General features: G+C 43.4%; 1 pseudogene; it reads right to left on the minus strand.

Moving 5' to 3' along the window:
* Nucleotides 1-3,053: 3,053 nt before the first annotated feature.
* Nucleotides 3,054-4,261, minus strand: LOC102273012 (adenosylhomocysteinase pseudogene; annotated as a pseudogene).
* Between the last annotated feature and the right edge of the window lie 5,721 nt (nt 4,262-9,982).

The raw sequence follows: 9,982 nt of genomic DNA on the forward strand, positions 1-9,982 counted from the left end.
TCTGGAGGTTTCTATTTAAAATGACGATGAATTGTATGAAAGTCAAGAGATTTTTCAGTTGCTACACAAAGGATTATAAATCAGAATTCTGGTTTTACAGAGATGCAAATGGGGACATGCAGGTGGAAATGCAGGCGTAAGTACCTTGTACAGCAGGCTGAGATGCTGAGAGTCCCAAGCTAATTCAGGTCTGAAGCACTAGTCACTTCACAGTTGAGGGCAGAGGATGATGTGGGAAGTCTGAGCTGTAGGCTGCTCTCCCAAAGCTATCCTGTGTCTGAATTTTCTTCCCTAAACTTGACAGCATGGCTGACAGCTTTCTTGTCTTTGATTTAGCTCAAGGTACCTGGTTTGCTGCAAGATTTAAAATCCCCCCTTCCTGGGTCATCATTTTGGTCAGAAGATTTAGTTCATAATCAATTAATGTTTGATAAGATAACTGGACAAAACTATGCATCCTTTTTCCTCTTAAATACACATAATACAGACAGGGTGAAATCATTTCAGGTTAATGAAGTTGATGTTTTATTTTTGCTTTAATCGATGTGGTTAGCATTAATTCCAGCTGAAATAATGTTTTCCATTTTTTATATAAACCTCAGGATAGTAAGTTTACTAAAAAATTATTTCACTTGGGAGAGAGGGATGAATAGGTGGAGCACAGGGAATTTTAAGAGCAATGGGACTCTTCTGTGTGTGTGTGCTCAGTTACTTCAGCTGTGTCCAGCTCTCTGAGTCCCTATGGACTGGAGCTCACCAGGCTCCTCTATCCATGGGATTCTCCAGGCAAGAATACTGGGGTGGATTGCCATGCCCTCCTCCAGGGGATCCTCCTGACCCAGGTATTGAACCTGAGTCACCTGCATCGCAGGCAGATTCTTTACCACTGAGCCACCAGGGAAGCCCCGGAACACTTCTGTATGATACCCTAAGGATGTCAATATACACTTATCAAAACTACATTCTATATGTAGAACACAAAGAATAAACCCTAATATAAACTATGGATTTTGGGCAATAATAATGTGTCTGTATTGATTCATTGATTGTAACACAGGTACCTCTGTGTTGGGGGATGTTGACAGAAAGGGAGCCTGTCCTTGTACAGGGCAGGGGTGTAAGTTAAGGGGTATTTTCTGCTCAGTTTTGCTGTAAACTTAAAACAACTCTAAAAATAAAGTCTATCAAAAAATGTTGGAGTCATTTTAAAAAAACTGTTACCAATGGCAATTAAAAACTATAGTGAAGGCATTTACTTCTTTGTTAAATTATTTTGTACAGTGAAGAATCACTCAAATTTAGTTGTATGACAAACTTAGGGATGTCTGAGAAAAGCCCCATAGATGAGGAGTATTAGATTTTCAGACTTTTTTTTTAAGGCAGAACCTGAAAACTGGGCAGAAAGATTCTCTCAAGTAATTGCAAAGTAATCTCTATTTTCTCTGGGTCTTCTGATGGTTTTATAACCTGGTGGCAACTTCAGACTAGTGAAAATAGGTAGTATTTTCTAAGAAATAGCCAGTTGATTTTATTGTACAGCATGATGGAAAGTCATGGAAGAAAGGAGAGGCATAAATGACCTGTTTCATTCTTGGGGGCTGGGAGAACCCCTGGAATGCAGTTTAGTATGATGGCTCATCCTGCCTCTGTGGGTGTCTAAGACAATTGTCACAAAAAATAAGAATCCCACTGGGATTCCAATCCTAACAGGTATTGGGTGAGGGGTACTTAGAGTGCCTTGTAGAGTACGTGTTATTCTCATCTTTTTCCCAGAAAAGTGTATGGAGCTTTTGTTTAATTAAAAAAGAAAAAAAATTTTTTTTTAATTTTTTGGCTGCCTTGGGTCTTTGTTGCTGTGCCTGGGCTTTCTCTAGTTGCAGCAAGCAGGAACCACTCTCTGGTTGCAGTGCTTGGGCTTCTTGTTGTGGTGGCTTCTCTTGTTGCGGAGCACGTGCTTAGTTGCCCAGCTGCCCCACAGCATGTGGAATCTTCCAGAAGCAGGGATGGAACTCATCCCCAGCATTGGCAAGTGGACTTCAACTACTGAACCACCAGGAAGTCTTTTTTTTTTAGGCACCAAAATTTTTATTAACCCACTTTCTTGCTCAATTTTATCATTATAAACCACATGAATCTCTTTTTGACCCAGAGTTGTGAAGGGAATTATCAAGTTACAATGTGCTTTTAAGTGTCTCTGGCTCCTCTGAACCTCTGGCTGTCACTTTTCTTGTCCTCTTCTCGCTTAACAGTGTATTCCAACCCCTGTAAAATAGGGACTAAAAGTACCAGTGTCTTTGCTCTGAGGTTGAAGAGAATGCCAAGCACTAAGCTAGGCTCTCAGGAGCCTCAAACTCCAACAGTTCCTCCCCACCCTTTGACAAATCCCCTTCTTCCTTATCATGGGCTGAGGAACCAATGAACTTGTCATCAAGAACATGGGTATAAAGTCCACAGGCAAAGCGAGGGCCTGGATAGTAAAGTGCATGGGCTTTGTGCCTACCACTGCCAACTTCCAGCCTAAGGAAGGACTGACTGAGTGAGCAGTTCAAAAACCCCTGGGCTCAAGGCTCTTTTCCTGTGGGTAACTCCTATGTACCTCCATCATGACCAGGGCTTGAGGGACGACTTTTCAATTCCTACCGCCACACTTGGGACAGCATGAGGAATGAAGCAGAGGCCAAAGACTGAGTGACTAGCCCCAGGGAGTCGACGGGGGACATTATCAAACCAATTTCAAAGGTGGTGATATTTTTGCTCTTGGGGAAGAGAGGTGGGGGCTTCCCAGGTGGCTCAGTGGTAAAGACTCCATCTGCCAATGCAGGAGATGCCAGAGATGTGGGTTCCATCTCTGGGTCGGGAAGATCCCTTGGAAGAGGAAATGGCCATCCACTCCAGTATTCTTGCCTGGAAAATCCTATGGAGAGAAGAGTCTGGAAGGCTACAGTCCATGGGGTCGCCAAGAGTCAGATGGGACTGAGAGACTGAGCGTGCTTGCAGGAGAGGTGGGACCCAGGTAAGGACAGCAACTGGCAGGCAAAGGGCAGGCTTGGTTCTTAGTGGTCAGGCTGGAAGGGGCCATCACAGGACATGCCCAGGTACGGGCCTGCTTCTCAGTCAGCTTGGTCAGCTTCACATTCAGCTTGCCCAGGGGGGCTTCAGCCACTGCATTATCCAGGTTCTTGGGCAGGAAGTAGACCTTCACAGGGTGCTTATCTGGGTGGGTCTGTAGCTCAATCTTCGCCAGCACCTGGTTGGTGAAGGAGTCGCTTATCATGAAGCTGGGATGGCCCATGGTGCAGTCCCGGTGGACCAGCTGGCCCTTGGCCAGCCCTATGATCAGTGCCCATTATTCAACAAGTACAGTCCACCTGGGGCTTGATGTTTGCCTTCTCCACAGTACTCTCATTCAGGCGCTTGATATCAATCTCCACGTTAAAGCATCTGATTTACACACAGTGACATCATCTTTCATCTGTTCAAAGCGTGGGTTGACGGATGAGCTTGGTACAGCCAATGGTGGTGACAAAATGCTGCCTTCCTGATGGGTCTCATCCATGATGGTCACCTCACACCCCTCCATGGCAGCCTAAAGCGCATTGATGGAGTTCATCTCTCCTATGATGAATTGGGCCCCGAAATCCCTTAGGGCCTGGGCACAGCCATTGCCCTTGTTGCCACAGCCCACTACCACCGCCATCTTGCCCGCATTCATCATGTCAGGAGTCGTTGACACTGACAGCAGGCACCTTCAGGATCCATTGATCATCCTTTTATACAGGTTGTGGACCCACACTGTGGTCTCTTCAGAGATGCCTCAGATGTCAGACTGGAGCTGCGGGTACTCGGTGCAGATGCTGTTGGTGAGGTTAGCACCATTGCCCAGCATCATGTTGAAGGGCACATCCCTGAAGCACAGTGTCTGCTGGATGCACCACAATTACTCCTCATCCGTGTCACTCTTCTGGGCATGGAATGCCAGCCTTGGCAATGGCAGCTGTTGCGTGGTCCTGGGCAGAGAAGATATTGCAGCTGGACCACTGCACCTCACCACCCAGGCCGATGTGGGTCTCACTGAGGACAGCTGTCTCCATGGTAACGTGCAGGCAGATAGCAACATGGCGCCCTTCAGTGACTTGGAGGCGGAGTACATCTCCTGCATGCGCATCAGGCCTGGCATCTTATTCTCTGCGAGGTCCAGGGCTTTGCGTCCCCAGGCAGCCAGGCTGAAGTCAGTGGCTTTGTAAAGCAGCTTGTTGGACATGCTGGTAGCGTTTCTGTTTCTGCAAGGAGTGGTGAATGCGGGCAAAGGGGATTGGGCCTCAGGCTGGGAACAGGAGCTGGCAGGGCAGCATGGTGCAGGGTGAGAACAGAATATTTTAGGTAACATTCTAAATGTTGGTCGTCTTGCTCAAGTGGAAGGGAATACTGAATGTGTATATATGAGAGAATATAAAAAATAAACAAGCTACAAGGATATATTGTACAGCACAGGGGATATAGCCAATGTCTTATAATAACTTTAAATGGAGTATCAGTTCAGTTCAGTTCAGTCACTCAGTCATGTCCGACTCTTTGCGACCCCATGAATCGCAGCACGCCAGGCCTGCCTGTCCATCACCAACTCCCGGAGTTTAAAATGGAGTATAATTTATTTTTAAAATAGAATCACTATATTTTACACCCAAAACCAATAAAATATTGTAAATCAACTATACATCATTAACAAACAAAAACTAAAGAGTTCCCTGGCAGTTCAGTGGTTAGGGCTCCGAGTTCACACTGCAAGGGCATAGGCTCAATCCCTGGTTGAGGAACTAAGATCCCATATGCGATGCATGGCATGACAAAGAAAGCAAACAAATAAACAGAAACGTTCCTACATAGAACAAAGGAAATAATACACAAGAAACCAGCAACTATGTGATTCTGTTAAGGCCAAATGGGATCTAAATCTGAGTCAAGGTGTTGGCCAATAGGTGAGAATGATGGAGTTCAGATTCCTGCCCAACTGAGACTGGACAATCAAAACCAGACTCTACTGGGGGAAGGGGTTGTGGAAGGGAGACAGTAGGTCAGGAGGGATGGTGAGAGGAAGTGGGAATATGACCACTGGAGAAGCAGCAGCACAAAGATGAAGCAGCTGACTGAACTCCATATATAATATATGCTTGATTGGACTCAGGTAAAAGCACTGAATTTGAAGAAACTAAACTTCTTGAGGTTCCTAATGACTGGTGGCACAGATCGACAGGAGGAAAGAACTCAGTCACTGCCGATGTAGAAACACCTCCAGCTGGCACTGAATGACCACCTGGAACCGTCTCTGCCATTCCCTGTCTGCAGTCACCGTCTCTGACCTTGGTATCCCATTCTATTCCCTGGGGTGTTCATTTTTACGTTATGCAAACATTCTTTCACGGTCGTGTGCCCTGGACCCTTTGCGAAGTGGACTGGAATAGGAGAGTGGATAGAAGACACAGTGTGCAGGAAGTGACAAAGGACTTTGTGATTATACAGTCTTTTGCATTCTAGAAATTAGAGTGGGGGGGGGTGAAATCAGCAGAATTATAACTCTAGTTTTCCCAGTTATTTACATTTAATCCCTGATCGCATAATATATGAACTTCTAGCATAATACCATAATGTTCGTTATATAAAAGAAAGTTTTATCCAAACTACATATATCACTATGTAAACTCCTTTAGAAATGGAAATAATTCTGACTCAAGTTTATCAGCGTTCAAGCTGTTAAGTGAAAATACTTAAGTGTCACAGCTGAATAAATATTCAAGAAAAACAATGAATGCTTTAGGTAAGCCATGGGCAGCCAAGTTCTTTTATTTTAGTACTTTTCATCTCTATTGTGAATTGAAAAGGGGAGGAAATGCCCTCAGTAAAATTTAGAAATCCTATCATCAAGCAAAAATTCTCTTTATAGCTAAATTACAGGTAGAAATTCACTTTAAAAAATGCTATGGCCAGTTGTTAACACAGCATTACCATTTACAAATACAGTTCTTTAAACACAACAGATTGTCATTACTCAGCAGGTTCATTAATCACAATTCAGCTTGCTATCAGGAGTGAAAATTACTGGTGTTATTAAATTTCCACCCCATTACCTTGACTTTTATTTAGAAACATTCATCAACAATCTCCTCCTTCATTAGAAGTCACAAGTTAACCAAGCCAAAAAAACAAAGTCATCAAAGAAGCACAATTTGATGATATCTTGGAAATGCAAATACTTAGTGCAATTTGGTTAATTCACAAAGTCTCTTAAGCATTACAGTAATCTACTCCAGACAATTCTCAAGCCTTTGCTTCAACGGTTAGCTATGGACATTTCAAAGTACTTGAGAAAAAAACAGAACTTGACAGTAGATTTCTGGTAATTGTCTCAAGCAGTCCTCTGACAATTACTCCTTCAGTTGCCTTTGTTTTTTTGTTAGTCCCCCAATACCCTCTGTTAAAAGAAGTGTAATTCATTGCCTTAAAGAAAAGCTGCAGGTTTCATCTTAGTGCCTTCACCAGAAATGTTCTGGTCTAAGGAAGCCACTTCCCATCTGTCCACAGGAAAAGTTCTGGGTACCATACCCAGAACTGGTTCTCAGATAGATGTCCTCCAAGATAAATTAAGATCCTAACTGATATTAACCAATCAACAAATGTTTATCAATTACTGTTCATAGGAACTGAGATAGCCATTAAAGAGAACAGAGTATAAGAAGATCAAGTCCTCTACAGCTTTACCCTCTAGATGTCTATAATATATGTATTCACAGGAGCAGCTAATACAGAGCAGCAGATTGTTGGTGCTAAAATTAATGTGCTAGGTAGGAACTATCAGAATGAATGTTTGAATGTCTTACTCCTGACTACAGAGATGAGAAAATTCGGTCATCCTCTCAGAGCAGAAGTGAGATATGCTGTGAAAAGTAGGGGGAGAGGGAAAAAAAGGGTCCAGAGAGATGTATTTGAAAGCAAAGCAAAATCTGCAATAAATACTGGGTTGGCCCAAAATTTCATTTGGGTTTTCCCATAAGATGTTATGGAAAAACTTGAACTAATAGTTTGGTCAACCCAATATAAACATATTTTTGTATATGGTGTAAATGTGACAACATTTCAAGTATAAATATTTATCTTGACTTCGCATGTTTTGACAGTATTCATTCAAAAAGCTGAAGCACACTCAGGTCATCCATGGCTGATTGTTTGGTTCCATGAAGAACCATGGGAAACATAGTCATGACGACCCTAGTAGGATCACAGTCTACACGAAGATTGTACCTCCAGGTTGTTGCTGCTGCTGCTAAGTCGCTTCAGTCGTGTCTGACTGTGCTACCACATGGACTGCAGCCTACCAGGCTCCTCTGTCCATGGGATTTCCCAGGCAAGGGTACTGGAGTGGGTTGCCATTGCCTTATCCTGTAACTGCCTGCAATAATCTGTCCCAGCCAAATCAACTGTAAATTGCCATTATTTGCAATGAGAGAGTAGTACTGACTGACACTTCTCAGATTAATAGATCTGGGAGGTCTGGAAATATTTTCATTTGAGAAATGTGGTCAATTTTTCTACACCTTCAGTTCAGTTCAGTTCAGTCGCTCAGTCGTGTCAGACTCTTTGCAACCCCATGAACCACAGCACGCCAGGCCTCCTTGTCCATCACCAAATCTCGGAGTCTACTCAAACCCATGTCCATTGAGTCGGTGATGCCATCCAGCCATCTCATCCTCTGTCATTCCCTTCTCTTCCTGCCCTCAATCTTTCCCAGCATCAAGGTCTTTTCAAATGAGTCAGTTCTTCACATCAGGTGGCCAAAGTATTGAAGTTTCAGCTTCAACATCAGTCCTTCCAATGAACACCCAGGATGATGGACTGGTTGGATCTCCCTGCAATCCAAGGGACTCTCAAGGGTCTTCTCTAACACCACAATTCAAAAGCATCAATTCTTCGGTGCTCAGCCCTCTTTATAGTCCAACTCTCACATCCATACATGGAGAAGGAGATGGCAACCCACTCCAGTATTCTTGCCTGGAGAATCCCAGGGACGGGGGAGCCTGGTGGGCTGCCGTCTATGGGGTCACACAGAGTCGGACACGACTGAAGCGACTTAGCAGCAGCAGCAGCAGCACATTCATACATGACTACTGGAAAAACCATAGCCTTGACTAGACGGACCTTCGTTGACAAAGTAATGTCTCTGCTTTTGAATATGCTGTCTAGGTTGTTCATAACTTTCCTTCTAAGGAGTAAGCGTGTTTTAATTTCATGGCTGCAATCACCATCTGCAGTGACCTTGGAGCCCCCAGAAAACAGTCAGCCACTGTTTCCACTGTCTCTCCATCTATTTGCCATGAAGTGATGGGACCAGATGTGATGATCTTAGGTTTCTAAATGTTGAGCTTTAAGCCAATTTTTTCACTCTCCTCTTTCACTTTCATCAAGAGGCTCTTCAGTTCTTCTTCACTTTCGCTCCAGGTAATTAAGGTCATCTAATCCAGATGATGTTAATAGATAAAATATTACAGAAAGTACAGAAGGCATTTGTTGTTATTGTTGGTGTTCAGTCACTAAGTCCTGTCTGACTCTTTGTGACAGAAGGCGTATTGTTGCTATTTCAGGGCTACCAGTGTCCTGAGGTGGTTTTTTTTGGTGTTCTAAGCTCAGGATGTCTGGAATAATTTAATGAATGTGTGAATACATGCTGAGGTTAAAAAAAAAAAAAAGTATGTGCAAAGGGAGTACCTGAATAAATCCATGACTTCCTGAAAGGGACAACTGTCAGTTTTGTCTGACCAGCATCTTTTTTCCCGTCCATTAATGACTGAAGGCAGTAACAGTCAATCTTCATCTGTGTTATCACCTTGTGCACATCCCACTTAGTACTGTGCAGTTATCAATCAAATAGCTTGCTCCCTCTCCCCAAGGTAAACTCCAGAAAAAATTTGAATTTTGATAGGCAGGACAAAGACTAAAATGACTGGAGTTGCTCAATCCAATGTCAGTGTCCTAGAAAAGACTCTACTTGGAGTCCCTGAATGCTATCCTGATGGACTTTCCTTTCCTGAGGTATGAGCAGCAAAATCTTCCTGCGTACTAAAAACTATTCCACACTTTTAAAATTTGCTGAACTTTAATTTTTTTTTTTTTAAGCTAGAGCTGATTTTTGTGGCTTACAACCAAAGGGAATTAGTGCATTCAGTTTACCTCTGTTACAACTTCCAAGCATATCAAGTAAAAATTATTTTTGCTTTTAAGCCAGGGATGAACTAAACATGTTTGGAGGCAGGAGAAAAAGGTGTTGAAGAAGAAAAGGACAGCAAGGCTGACTTCTGGGCATGTGACCTGTGTGTTAATGTTCTGCTGCTGTTGTCTTGAAATTCTTACTATTTTTTTGAGCCAGGACCTTGCATTTTCATTTTGCACGAGGCCCAGCCAATTATGAAAGTGCTTCATATGATATAAAGCACTATATGAAGGCTGATTAATGCCCCCCCCTCAAAGATGCTCACACCCTAGTTCCCAGGTCCTGTTAAGTATGTTACCCTATGTGGCAAAAAGGACTTTGCAAATGTGATTATGTTAAGGATTTTGAGTTGGGAAGATTATTTGGACTATCTGGTGGGCCCAAAGTAATTGCAAGGGTCCTTTAAAAGACAGAGGCACAGAATTAGAGTTAGAAAGAGAAAGCATGTGACAACAGAAGCAGAGGGAGTGAAATCTGACTGCGTGATGCCTGGTTATGAGCGAAGGAATGTAGGTGGCCTCTTTGTTGTTGCTCAGTCACTCAGTCGTGTCCGACTCCTTGAGACCTGTGGGCTTCAGCAAGCCAGGCTTCCCTGTCCTTCACTGTTTCTCAGAGTTTGCTCACTCATGTCCATTGAGTCAATACCATCCAACCATCTCATCCTGTCTCCCCCTTCTCCTCCTGCCCTTAATCTTTTCCAGTATCAGAGTCTTTTCCAATGAGCTG

Source organism: Bos mutus, chromosome 28 (genome assembly GCF_027580195.1).
Source record: "Bos mutus isolate GX-2022 chromosome 28, NWIPB_WYAK_1.1, whole genome shotgun sequence".
In the NCBI taxonomy this organism is placed as follows: Eukaryota; Metazoa; Chordata; class Mammalia; order Artiodactyla; family Bovidae; genus Bos; species Bos mutus.